This window comes from Acomys minous, assembly GCF_964271855.1.
Source record: "Acomys minous genome assembly, chromosome: 6".
In the NCBI taxonomy this organism is placed as follows: Eukaryota; Metazoa; Chordata; class Mammalia; order Rodentia; family Muridae; genus Acomys; species Acomys minous.
This window is the reverse complement of record NC_140487.1, coordinates 81,328,044-81,342,653: the sequence shown is the minus strand read 5'-3', so window position 1 is coordinate 81,342,653 and position 14,610 is coordinate 81,328,044. Positions and strand designations below refer to the sequence as shown.

Sequence of the window (14,610 nt, the reverse complement as noted above, 5' to 3'; positions counted from 1 at the left end):
CGCCCAGCCTGCGTCACAGCAGGAGAACTGCGGCTGCGCTGAGCTGGCGTGTAGGGTGGAACTGAGCACTCCGTCCAGCCTGCGTCAGAGCAGGGGAGTTGTGGTTGAGCTGAGCTGGCGTGTAGGGTGGAACTGAGCACTCCGCCCAGCCTGCGTCACAGCAGGAGAACTGCGGCTGCGCTGAGCTGGTGTGTAGGGTGGAACTGAGCACTCCGCCCAGCCTGCGTCACAGCAGGAGAACTGCGGCTGCGCTGAGCTGGCGCCTAGGGTGGAACTGAGCAGTCCGTCCAGCCTGCGTCACAGCAGGAGAACTGCGGCTGTGCTGAGCTGGCGCCTAGGGTGGAACTGAGCAGTCCGTCCAGCCTGCGTCACAGCAGGGGAGCTGTGGTTGAGCTGAGCTAGTGCCTCGGGCAGAATTGCACCTTGGTCCCTCCGAACCGTGGAGCACTCCTGCTGCCGTGGTGTGTGGACCTTAATGTTCCTGGCTCAGAAATCTGTGCAATTCCCTGAATTGTTCACTGGAGCTTCCGAACACTCTCCACACTGCTTGCCGCCATCTTGGTTCTCTGGGTAAGAATTAATTTTAAGAAAGAAAGAAAACGCCCATATCAGACTGGCCTAATGGCAAGCCTGTGGGGCGTTTTCATAACTGATGACTGATGTGGAAGAGTTCAGCTTGTTGTGGGCCATGCTACCCCTAAGCTGGTGCTCCTGAACTGTACATGAAAGCAGCCTAAGCAAGTTGTAGCAAGAAACTTGCTTACTTGTAAGCTGGAACACAGTGTTTCTTCATGGCCTCGCTTCAGTTCCTGCCTCCCGCCTCCTGCTTGGGTTGAGGCCATGATTTCCCTCAGTGGTGTTCTGTCACCTGAAGGGTCCTCCTGTTGAATCTGACTTATGGGAGCCATCCAGGGGTGAACTGACTGCAGAGAACTGTGGAGAATAAAGAAATCTAGGAAAGGCCAGGACAAACTAATCTCCTTCCCTCCATTCCTCCCTCTGCAACCTCCCTCCCCCCTTTGGTTTTTCAAGATGCGGTTTCTCTGTGTAGCCTTAGCTGTCCTGGACTCACTCTGTAGACTAGGCTGGCCTCGAACTCACAGACATCCACCTGCATCTGCCTCCTGAAGCTGGGATCACAGGAGTGTTTTACTGCACCCAGCTTCTGATCTCTTATTTTTGAAAAGTAGTTTATTTGGTTGGTTTTGATTTTGGTTTTTTGAAACAGGGTTTCTCTGTGCAGCTTTGGACATCCTGGACTCTCTTTGTAGACCAGGCTGGTCTCAAACTCACAGCAATCTGCCTGCCTCTGCCTCCTGAGTGCTGGGATTAAAGGCGTGCACCACCATGCCCTGCCAGAAAAGTAGTATTATAGATCAAATATGACTAAGCTGTCATTTTTATGATAGTCTCACTTGTTTTGGTTTATAAAGTCAGTATTCTCAAAGTATTATTTTCAATTAGTTCACTTTGGAAATGAACAGATTTCTTCACTGCCCAAGACTAAATGTTAGTTATTCTACAGTAATTTATTATGTCTATAATAGTCAAAATTGGCTTAATTTTCTTTGAAAATATTTCTAGACTAAACGTGAGACCTCAAAAACTCTGTCTCTCTGTGTATATGTAAGTGTGTTGTGTATGATGTGCATATGTTTATGTAGGTGTGTGTGTTTTAGATAGGGTATGTGTATGTAGGTGTGTGTGTGTGTATGTGTGGCATGTAGAAGCCACAAGGAGATGTTGGATGTCTTGTTCTTTCACTGCACTGTATTCCTTTGAGTCAGGGTCTCTCACAAAATGTAGAGCTGGAATGGCTGCCAAGGAGCTCCCGTGAGCTTTTGTTTGCTCCCTTGGGGGGTTGTAAGTACACACAGCTATGCCTGACTTTTTATTCGTGTGCTGGGTATTTGAACTCAGGTCCTCCTGCTGGTACAGCTCTGACCCCCCAAGCATCTCCCCAGTCCTGAGATAGATGTCTTCAATCGATGCTTTTGAGAGGAGAGGAAGTGGTTTTTACAATTATTTTCAATTATTTCCCTTTGCCTGGCTGAACGCTAATTACCAATGATGGTGTTGGGGTGCAGAATACTTTATTACACACATTTCCAAGGAAGTCAATTCTCCTTTCTGTGTAAATGACTTATAAGCACATTGCTCCTTTTCACTGTCAGTGTAGAGCAGTGGTTCTTAACCTTCCTGATGCTGTGTGACCCTTTTAATTAAGTTCCTCATGTTGTGGTGACCCCCCAACCATGAAATCATTTTTGTTGCTTTCTTGTAAGTATAATTTTAGCTACTGTTATGAAAGATAATGTAAGATTTTTGGAGATAGAGGTTTGCCAAAGGGGTCACGACTCACAGGTTGAGAACTGTTGGTGTAGCGTGCCCACTGGAGTGGTGTGAATATATGACCCCAAATTTACATACTGAAACTAAGGAAGGGGGGCCTTGGATGTACATGTGGATCGCTTGGTACAATTCTTTCGGTGCTAGCATGAGCACCTGTGTTTGGAGTCAGCATCCATGTAAATGCTGCGTACAGCTGTTCTCCCAGGTAATATCAATGCTCTGAAGGTGGAGACAGGAGGATGCTTGGCAATTGTTGGCCAGCCAACCTAGCTTAGTTGGTAAGCCCCAGGCCCAAGTGAGAGACCTTGCTTCAAAAACATAAGGTGGGAAATCAATTGAGGTAGACATCTGACATGGACCTCTGGTCTCCACTTGCACAAATACACATGTGGGGACAAACAAACACACACACACACACACACACACACACACACACACACACATACACACACACACACACACACACCACACAAAGCAATGAGGCCTTTACGGATATGATTAAGGATGAGTCTCCCACTAATGGTATCAATGTCCTATGAAATAGGTCACAAGGGTCTGATGCCTGAATTATCTGTACCTCCTTTTTAAGCACTATGAATTTATTTGATGTCAGCACATGTGGGACTTCTAGTTTGACATTAGGACGCATTAGAATAGCATTTGCTGCATTAGACTTATTTTGGTCAGCTTCCCATTAGTTTTCCCTTTGCTTGATTTTTTAAAAGTCTTTTATTAGTCCATATTTCTTAGAAATAACAATAGATCTCACTACGATGTTCCTACATGTCTATAGTATATTTTGATTGTATTAATCCCTTTATTCCCCTCCCATGGATCCTCTTCCTTTTTCCAACTAATTTCTCTTGTACTTTGATTTTGTTTGACTGTTTTATGAACCATTTGTTAAATCGTGGGCCTTTTTTTTTTAAGTCTCTAGTCAGTCTAAGAGGCCAGATCCCATAGCCTGAAGAAATCAGGCTATATCCCTCTTAGCAGTCTCTCTAAAACATAGACTTAAAAGCTGTGATTGATATGTTTTTTATAATTCCTTATTTATGGCCCTATCGAGTAAAGTGTCTCCTTCATGCCCCTTGCACACCAGATAGTCTAAAACTTCCCTCTCACCTCCTAAAACATATAAAACAACAGACATCCCTTCTGATGTAGAGATTTTGTTCTTAATGTTCTCTGGTTTCACGCCAACATCCTGTCTGCAATGGGTCTCTCTCTTATTCTTATTAAGGTATCTCTCCTATTGAAGATCCTTTCAAAAGGGAATCCTCCTCTTCGATTTAAGGCCCTGTTATGCTGTTTATGACACATTTTATTTTATTTTTTCTAAATTCCCTGCTTCGAGGCCTGATCATGGTATCCAAGAACTTACTCCTAATAATCCTCATTTCTGAAGAGTACTTGTGTGCTAACTCTTTTCTTGAGTCAACTACTCCTCTTTTATGGCTAATACCAAATAGATCAATTGGGTTTACCTCCTGGAACATGGATGAGGCATTATTTACATGGGTGAGCTTACCAGTGGCTGCATCGCTGAAGATAATGTCTCTCTCTTCCATAGCTACTGTTAACTACCTGTTAATTCTCAGGAAGAGTAGGGCCACATTAAGCCCATTCAGCCTTCATTATAGAATGTTGAGAGGTCCAGTCTTGTGCAGGTCACAGCCACTGAATGTTTAGGAATACAGCAGCATGTGATATCTGAAAACACATTGCTCCACCATGTCCCACTCCTTCCTCTGGATCTTACATTCTTTCCACCCCCTCTTCTATCTTGTTTCTTCAGCCTTGAAAGGAGTGACGTAGATTTACCACTTGGGCCTGAGTTCTTGCTCTCTGGGCTTTGATGAGCAGTGATTGTCGCCCACCCCAAAAAGAAGCTTCCCTAATCAAGGGTGGTAGCAGAACATTATATTACCCAGGCAGACTGTCCATTTTTGATTGATTATTATTCTTAATCATAGTTTTAAAATTCTGTCATTTTATGTAATGTTTGTGTTTTTGTAAACTTCCTTAGATTCGTATACATATATATAGTGTGAAGTGGTTCTCTGATATGGCCCAATATAGTGGAGCATGGAAGTTTGAAGATTTATTTTTAATCTTTTTGTGTGTGTGTGTTTTCCACAGCCTGCCAGTTATACAAGCCTTTCTATGTGCATTGTTTTGTTCTTGATTTATTGTTTTCCAGGTGCATGTCTCTGGAGTAAGATGATTTGTCAGAAATTCTATGTGGTTTTGTTACACTGGGGTAAGTTGCATGTACCTTTGTCTATTTGGGAGGATATTTTTCTAGATCAATCTCTAACGATGAGTCTTTATATTGAACAGTAACTTTGGTATTTGGTATTCCCAACCCACATCTATACATAGCTTTTCTATAGTTCCATGAGCAATACATGTTTTTACTCCATCAAATAAGACGAGTGTAAGATTTCATTTCAGTTTTACCTATTTGATTTTTTTGTAAGGTTGGTTGTTAATCGACTATATTTCTGATGAGATATTTACTTCATACACTTCAACTAACTTGTTGTTGGTTTTTTTGTCTTAGACAAATCTGAGAACTTCCTAAAATGTTATCGACATTAAGCTGTGCATTAGTGCTCCCTAGAGAAACAGAACTGATGACAATGACAATGATGTGTGTACAGATGTCACGACCTTTATAAGCAATGCATGGTGTAATCACAGGGGATGATTGGTTCTAAGTTTTGCAGTTGGAAAGCTACCCATCCAGAAGAGCCAATTAGTCTCTAAGTGTAAAAGTCTGAAACACACACACACACACACACACACACACACACACACACACACCTATACCCACACAGATAAATGCAGGTGAACTCTTTTGTTGTAATGACAGTATGATGCTCTGAGGACATATTATCAAGGAATGGCACATATGTTTGGAATGGCCACTGAATACCACAGCTTGTCGAGACTAATGCATAGCCATCCCTCCTCTTACCCGCTGTAGATTTGTGCTTCAGAGGAAGCTGTTTTAGATGTGTTTGTGTGTGTGTGTGTGTGTGTGTGTGTGTGTGTGTGTGTGTGTGGTGTGTGTGTGTGTGTGTGTAGTCCTGTTGCTGGAGTGAACCATAACATTCTCCTGTCTGAAATTAGCCATACATTGCTCATGACATTTTTTTAACTCATGGAAATGTGTTTTATTATTTAATATTTGGTGCCTAGACTTTTCAGACTCATCTGTAATTGTAAAGTGTTTATATGGCATTATGTGTATTTGGAGATGTTTTTGGAGTCTGTAAAATATGGAGAGCTGAGATGAACTGATGAGTGCTTTGTTCCACATTATCATTTTCATGCTTTGAGCATTTAACATCTGCTCCCCTAACATTTTCTGAGAATGTATATATTGTCATTATCTCTGGTGATATCTCATGGTGATTTTGATTGATTTATCGGGTGTTTAGTGAGGTTGAACATTTTCTCACGAACCCATTGCTGCTTCCTTGCATACTTTCTTTTGTTTTGCTTCCTTTGTGTTTTGCCTGCATGTATGTTTATGCATCACAGGCATACTTGTCTGAGTCCCCGGAGCCAGAACTACAGAACTTAGTAAACCATGCTGTGTGTATTGGGACTTGAACCTGAGTCTTCTGGAAGAGTAGGCCCTTGTGTATCTTCTTCTTGCAGATGTTTGTGTCTTTTGAACATCTTAGGGATATTTTAGAGTGTTTTTAGTATTGTATTCATACATACATGCATACTCATGTTCAGTGCCCCCCATACTCAATAAATGCATCTCTATCCCAACTTCATGTGTTTTTATTTTTAAAAACCCACTGAGCTCAATTAGTGCTGCATGGAGGTGGGGCCCCTTGTTTATTTTGGATATTAAGCCTACATCAGCCATACAGGGTTTTTTGTTTGTTTGTTTCTTTTTACTTTCGGTGGTCTTTTGTGGTTTTATATGAACTTTCATACTGTTTATTTCTCTTTCTGTTCCCTTTCATTTCTATTTCTCCACATTTTTATATGGATTGCACTGAATTTGTGTGCTTGTTTGGGAGGTAGTTTTTTTTAAAAAGGTAAAAATAGCTATTTTTCAATTGTATGAAAATAAAGCATTTTTCCATTTGTATTGTCTTTAATTTCTTTCAGCCACGTTTTTTAGTTAGTGTCACTTTTTTGACACTTTTTAAAATGTAGTTATTATAAATCAGACCCTCCCTTCATTTTTTATTGCTTTCCCTATTCTTTTGAGACAAAAGTTTCATGATGTTTCACAGGCTTGTCTTAAAACCATTGGCCCCAGTGATCCTCCTACCTCTACCTTCTGAATAGACAGAAATACAAATGTTCTACAGGCATGCTAGAAAGCCTTTTTCCTATATTGTGGTGTTCATTGTCATCTGAAGTCACATCAGCAGTCCATTTTGTTTGTCCAGTGGCCTTGATGGAATCCTGCAGACTGAGTCATTGTGGTGTCTACTTAGGGATATATGTGTCCATTTCCTGTGTCCTCCCATGGCTTAGTTCTATACTTGACCTTTGGAATTATTATGCCTTTGTTTGAATTATGTGGTTTATTTTTCCATTTAGACAGCAAAGAACATTGTTTGTTTCTGACCTTTTATATTTTCTTATATTTAATCCTTCAAAACTCTCATTCCATAAAAATCCAAACACACTTCTCAGAATTCTCACTCTGTACTGGGGAATATACACATCGAGAAAGTCACCGGATTATTTGGATTCATTTATAAAGTGCAGAAGTTTAGAGAGTTGATTGCTTATTTTCAGAAAGCACTTATTTAAAGATACACTTAGAATATGAGGCTTTCGGGTACAGTGCTGTGAGTGCTCCTAGTTATATGTTTAAAAGGTAATGGTTTACCAGTAGTGTGAGTTTCCTGGAGGTAATCTGTTGTTTTGTGTCATTTCCTGGGGAGTGCATGTGGCATTTTTTATATGACATCATACACCTGGAGGCTCCTGGGAAGGTCCAGGAGACATTGCAACTGTTGTCTCCAAAAACATTCAGTGAAAAGTGTTAGCACACTGTTGTGACCCTTAATGAATATTAAGAGGGTTTTCGTGCTTACTGATATAATTAGATATCCAGATACATCTTACTTATTCTGTGAGTTAGAATTAATGTAAATTTTCTCATAGTAAAACATAAGCATGTTAGACTAATAAGGAAAATTGATGCAAGAATTACCAAAGGTATGTTGCCAGAGAATGGAATTAGTTCAGTAAATATATCACGTTTTTAAGTCCAATACACTGGCAGGCGGGAGATCAGAGGTAGCCCTTGGATACTGAGCGAAAACCCTGAAGGGTAAGTATTTCTGAGTAATGCGCTGTTTAATCTCAAAAACTTTCCAGTTACATCATCATCAAAATGATCACTTGTTTTCATTATCTTTCTGCGCCCTAACAGAATTTCTTTATTTGATAGCTGCCCTTAACCTGGCATATCCAGTTTCTCCCTGGAGATTTCAGTTGCTCTGTGCACCACCAAATACAAAGAACGACACCTTTCCCTCGCCTGCTGGGATCACAGAGGATGCCTCAAATTCGACTGGTGCTCCTGAAGCCTCTGGGGAAGCTAAATTTAATTCGAGTGGTATCTACATTTCTGAGTTATCCAAAACAATTTTCCACTGTTGCTTTGGGAATGAACAAGGTAAAAACTGCTCTGGACTCACGGACAACACCGAAGAGAGGACACTGGCTTCAAGTGTGAATGCTTTAGTTTTTCACCAGCTGGGTAAGTACTTCCATGTAGGCTCAATATTCTTAACAAATATATTTTATTATGAACTTATTAACTAAGCGTATGTCCCTTATAACCTGACTAACCTAAACAATAGGGAAAGAGGATTAGTGAATACAATAACAAAACTGTAAGGATATCAGTTCCGAGGAACAATTCTCCTGGTGTAATGAGCAGAATTTCTTCTGCTGGAACCTGGAGAAATCAGAACCCAGAACCTCAGCAGGAGCCCGGAGCCCCGAAGCCTTCCCTCCAGTGGTTCTCTCTAGGAGCATCTCGAAGTGAAGCAATGAACAGCTAAAACTTCCATGTCCCAAGTATATAGTGTTGTGTTCTGCCTGCATCCATCAAATGGTTTTTTTTTGTTTGTTTGGCTTAAAAAATTTTTTTTGAGACAGGGTTTCTCTGCGTAGCAACCCTGGCTGTCCCGGAACTTATTTTGTAGACCAGGCTGGCTTCTAACTCATAGAGACCCACCTGCATCTGCCTCCTGAGTCCTGGGATTAAAGACATGCACCACCATGCCTGGCACCAAGAAGATTTTTTAATTCTCTAAAAGTTGTATGAATTAGATGTCTTATTATGTAATTAAAATATATTATTATTTTATATTAGTATTAAAGTTAGGATTCATTGTGTGACTAACAAGAACACTCTTATCATTTTATATCCTATAAAACTGTCATTAGGGCAACTTTTTTTCCTGTAAATGCACTCTGCAAGGTCTAAATTTTCTTGGAAGCAGAAAAAAGTAAATTTTAAGTAGAAACAATATCTAATTATGAATGACTTCTGTGCTGCAGAATGCTTAATGGTAGCCTTGATCTCTACCCAGTAATAAAGAAAATATTTTTATCCCTCACTGTAATAAAAGAAGTGTCTCCAACTTGCAATAGTAGCAGGTGAGAAGTGAAGTCAGGAGGATTGTGAGTTCCAGTCTGTGCTACAGAATGAGACCCTGTCTCAACAACCCAATCAAATCAAAGAAATCTTCAGATGTTGCCATAATTTCCCCATCTGCTCTATTTAGCACCTTAAAAAATTATCTGGGGAAAGGCACCCATGCTGAAATCAGTTGATGACTAAGAAGGGGTTAGACAGATGGCTCAGTGGGTAAGAGCACTTGCTGGTCTAGCAGAGGTCCCAGGTTTAGTTTTTAGTATCCATGTCAGGAGACTTAGAACTGCCTTGTACTTGAGTTCCAGGCAAACTGATACCCTCTTCCTGCCTCTGCATACTTGCATGCCTTTGGTGCACTTAAACTCACGGAGATACCCAGAGAAATAAAACAAGTCATTGAAAAATGAATAATTATGAAATGTAATTATGTTATAAAACTAGAGTTTAAAAACATGTTGGCAGGAATAATTCCAATTTAGTTCATAAATGTTAATGTCATTTTGAGTGAAGCTTTTTTTTTTAATTAGTAAAGGAATGGCTTAGCCAATCCATTGATTATTAACTATGCTAAGAGTAAGCAAAGTCTTAAATAACAAAGACTTTATCACATTCTTTACTTCTGGATGGGACATAATTACCATATTATGTATTTTAATTTTATTTTACAAATAGATAATAGCTAGTTAACTTTTAAGGGAATTGAAGTATTAGGACTGAAATGAATAGGGTAAGTAATGGCTATCAATGATTTCAATTTATTATTCTCTCACGTAGATTTCATTTCCCCTCTATATAGGGTACCCAGTTAATTGGAAATATTTCTCATTTGGAAAAATATGCTAGTGTTGTCTTAAGTTAGTTTTGTTTTTTAGTCATATATTTATTTGAAGGTTTACTTTCACTTTTACTTACACATGTATGTGTGTTTTGCTGTGAGTGATGGTGCGTGTGTTCGTTTGCCTGGGGAGAGCAGAAGATGGCCTGGGCGCTGGAGTTACAAGTGGTTACAGGTAGTTAGTTGTCTTATTTGACGTACTAATTTCTCTTCAAAAGTAATCATTAACTAAGATAAATAAAAATGAGACTTGGTCTATTTAGGTAGCTTGAGCTTAAAACCAAGTTGAGAAACAATAATTGAATTTAGTTCTTTGATTTAAAAGAGGTTGGGTGAGGATCTGAGGTAGTAAACTGAGGATGAAAGGCACTGAACAGCTTGTGCAAACACATCTCTAACAGGGCCTGTTTCCCCCTTCAGAATGGGCAGCGGAATGTGTCTCAGAACACTGCCAAATTCAACTGAGCACTTCTTGTTCACTGAGTTGTATGGGGTGTTTTTCAGGTTTAATGCAATTTACTTTTAATGCAGGTGTAAACTGGGACATAGCGTGCTGGATGAAAGGGGACCTGACATTATTCATCTGTCATCTGGAACCATTACTTAAGAACCCTTTCAAGAGTTATGACTCTAAGGTCCATCTATTATATGATCTGTGAGTACCAATGAAATCCATTTGGCTTGTCCCATGACCTGATTTGTTTACAGCACTGAAGTGGATTATGATCCTTTTCCCATCCGTGCACTTACTTTTGTTGCTATGTACATTATAGACAGTGGTTTGGATGCCTTTTACACAACAATCTTCTCCATTAGGTTTCCCCTTACACTTCCTGTTTATTTAGGCACAGAGATATGGATGGATGAAAGGAAATGTGAACACTGTCAAATTCCTCTGTATGAATTGCCTAATGTGTTTACTATATAAATTATCCCATGCTCTTTATGATGTATCCCTATCCACTTGCTAACTATGAGAGGTGATTTTTCACTGTGTACAATCTACATTGAAAACATTGCCAACCTGAATGCCTTAAAAAAAAAAAAAACCTTGATATTATCCTTAGGGAGAAACAACATAGAGAAGTTGGCTGGATGGGCAGCAGTTGGAGGCATGTTCGAAGGGCTGTAGTTTTGTTGAGGGGTTGATGTAATGAAGAACGGGAAGTGTTTCCAGATTTCTAGTGATCTGGTGAGCTCACGAAGCCAGTAGAACTTAAAATGGCCATGGCAGGAGGACTTGGGTCTATAGGCAGCCCTCCTGTGGGAGTAGCCATCTATAAATGGTAGCTAGATTAAAGGTGTGTCCAGGAGAACACCCAAATTGAAAGAACTGGTAATGCTTCAGAGATGAAAGGAAATGAGGAAGAAAGTGAAGGCCCTAGTCTCCACATTGTATTGATTAATAGACCCATTATAAAGACAATAGATGTTTTGTATAGCTCTCTATTTTAAAGATTCTGTGAGGGTCCAAAGGGCTTAAGATAAAACAACTCATTCACTTCTATCCTTAAAAACAACTACATAGTAAGAGCTAGAAGATAGAGTGGGTCTGTAGAAAGCCATCTTCTGTGGCAGAGCACAGGCATTACAATCATGACCTCACAGCAGCTGTGATTGCCTGCACTTGGCCTTCTCAAGACTGGTTCTGTCAATTGTCAGTCTTGGAAGTGGGAGGGTTTCATGGGGCTCTAGTCTCTGTATTAGTTACTTTTTTATTGCTGTGATAAAATACCATCACCAAACAATATATAAAATTTATAAAATTTAGTTGTGGTTATGGATTCAGAGGGTTAGAGTCCAACATGATGGCCGAACAAAGGCATGGCAGCAGGGACAGCAGAGAGCTCACATCTCGGAATGCAAACTAGGAGGCAGCAAGGACATTGGGAATGGTGCTAGACAAATCCAGCCCTTAGTGACACCCTTCTTTCTACTATGCTACACCTTGTACTCCTTTCCAAACAGTTCTACTAATTGGGACCAAGTACTCAAATATGTGAGTCTATTAGGGGAGGCATTCTTATTCAAACAGCTATACCTTCCACACTAAACTAATAGCTACAGCTAGACTCTGGGAGAGGAGGAATCATTCTTTTTACTTGGTACCCAGTGGTGAACTCACCAGGCTCTAATGGACAGTTTCAAAGCCATGATCACTCTGGTGGTCCTGGTTAGTGTCGGTGGGCCACAACACAAACCAAAACAACATGAATTCTTTGGGCTTAGTCCAGGTGTTTTGAAAGGCATGTGCTTATGACCAAGCACAGGGGTCCCACCTTTAGGTTAGAAGGCAGGTGGTGAAGTGATACCTCCTCTTAGAACACAGCAGAAGCTCCAGAGCCAAGAATCCAAAGTCCAACAGGAGATACTGGGGATAAAGGGAAGAACAGATGTTTGTGATGCCTCTAGACCGTGCCTTATTTACTTACTTGCTTTACCAAAAATGTGTACTTTGTCAAGTGGAATTTATTTCCTTTTCTATTCACCTGAATGGCCACGTGAGTTATTATGTACACTCAGCTCTTCTGTGGTCATCAGTGGCTAAAATGATTGGTATGGCAATGCCTTTGGTATGTGTCATTTTATCTGTATGAGAGGAGAATTATATTTTTTAAGCGATTGGATTAAAAGTCCTAGGCTTGAGAAATTTACAGCTGTAATTTAGGTAAAGTGTAGCTGATTTCTCAGAGTCATGCTCAGAGTCAAAGGGGACCACTGATTTGACAATCAACTCTAACTCTAAATACGAACACTTAGTCTACTGTCTAATATGTTTGTTCTTAGCTCTTCCTTCCCACTTGTCAGAGGGAAATCTTTATACTGTCTCTCTTACACATTTAAAACTCTTGGTAAGTCATTGTGAGCCTTGGCAACGGTCTTTGTTCCTGTTAGCCCAACATGCACAAATCATTAAATACAATCTCCACACACATATACTTAAGGAAAGATATCAGAAGATCATCTCAGTTGGTTCAGGAAAGGCCTTTGACAAAGTTCACCATCTTTTGATGTTGAAAGCTTTGAAGAAATCAGAAATAGAACAAAAATACCTGAACATAAAGACCATCTATGACAGACCTCTCTCTCCGCTCTCCCTTCCTCCCCCCCTTCCTCCCTTCCTCCTTCCCTCCCTCCCTCCCCCCTTCTCTCTGTCCCTGTGTGTGTCTTATAGTATTTATATGTGTGTTGGTAGCTCAAGAGTTTAGAGATGGTATCATGAAAGGAGAAAAGCATATCTTAAGGGAGGCAGAAAGTATTACAATGAAACACAGGTAATTGGAAAGTGAAGATAACTAACCCAGGTAGAGAGGGAAGCAGCTGTAGGGAGAGGGGCAGTATGGAAGAGATGCAGGAAGAGGGGGCAGTTAGGAGCAGCTACAGGAAGAGGGGTTGTTAGGAGCAGCTGCAGGGAGAGGGGCAGTTAGAAGCTGCTGCAGGAGAGGGGCAGTTAGGAGCAGCTGCAGGGAGAGGGGGCAGTTAGGAGCAGGAAGTGTCAAGTGTCAAATATGAAGACTTATAACCTTCAATTCTGTGGTAGACTATCTGTTCATAAAGACCTTGGAGCCTGTACACATCTGCACAGGGAGAGTGCTGCAGAGCTGCAGCTGCACACAACTGCATGGGGAGAGTCCTGCTGAGTTGCAGGTGCACACACCTGCAGGAGAGAGTGCTGCAGAGCTGCAGCTGCACGCACCTGCATGGGGAGAGGGCTGCCAAGCTGCAGTTGCCCCTCCACACAGGTGCTCACAGTGACACTCTTCCCCTCTGTGCTCTGTTTAATGTAAATAATGAAACAAGAGCCAGTGCAGGCCCAGTTGTTCTTCTTCCACACAGCCAAGTTAACCATTTAACACAGGCAGAAGTTTTACAACTTTTAGAACTACTATATTTTTATCTCCATGCTTGCCTTTATTTTTACCTAAAAATTGTAAAGAGAGAGTACTGAAAGGATGAATTTGACTAAGTCCTTGCACCTAGCATAAATTGACTCATCAGATACATGGGGAAAAATCATAATTAGATTCTAGTTTATTTTCCACTTTTGGCAGGTTAGATTGGGAACTAACTAACCAAATCATAATCTGTCAGATTACACAAGCAGCTGGGTGTGCCGCTTAGATTTTGTCAATTTGACACAAGTCTGGATGTGCTGGTGAAGAGGGCCTCCTCTCAGCTGAGGGTTGGCTCCATCAGGCTGCCCTGTGCATGTGACTGCAGATCATGCTCTTGATTGCTGATTGCTCTGGGCAGGTGGGCTATTAAGCAGTGCTCCTCTGAGCTTTCTGCTCCAAGCTCCTGAAGCAGCATTCCCCCAGGATGGACTGTAACTTCTGAGCCAAACAAACAATTTCTCCCACAAGCTGTTTTTGGTCAGCTCTTTTCTTTTTTAAACCACAGCAGTAGAAAAGCATGGGGAGAGTGCGCTTGACTCAATGGAAACTGCTTCCAAAGGGCACATGGTTACACACACTCCCTCCTCCCTCCCTCTGGCTCCCCCCTCTGCACCCCACCCCTCCCACTAGGCCTATATCTAGCTGTTAGGGCATTGACTCTCACCCTTGCTTGCTCAGCATGCCAAGGGCAGTTACTGCCTATGGCATAATCTGCCAGGATTTCCAGAACTTCAGCTTGGGTCTTATTCCATGAGTGCTCCACCCAGAGCCATCCTTCTGGCAATGAGGGAGCACTGTAAAGTAGTCAAGTCAATAGAAACTTTGTGAGTTTTCTTTTCTAGATTTTAAAAATTAATTTTGGTGCT

General features: G+C 41.1%; 1 pseudogene across 1 annotated transcript in view; it reads left to right on the top strand.

The window, feature by feature from the left end:
- Nucleotides 1–222: 222 nt before the first annotated feature.
- LOC311600661 (leptin receptor-like) overlaps nt 223–14,610 on the top strand; it is a 53,417-nt pseudogene continuing 39,029 nt past the window's right edge. Inside the window, exons 1-4 of the transcript XR_014783640.1 lie at nt 223–461; nt 4,556–4,615; nt 7,778–8,107; nt 10,380–10,503. The product of XR_014783640.1 is annotated as a leptin receptor-like (transcript). The remainder of the gene's footprint in view (nt 462–4,555; nt 4,616–7,777; nt 8,108–10,379; nt 10,504–14,610) is intronic.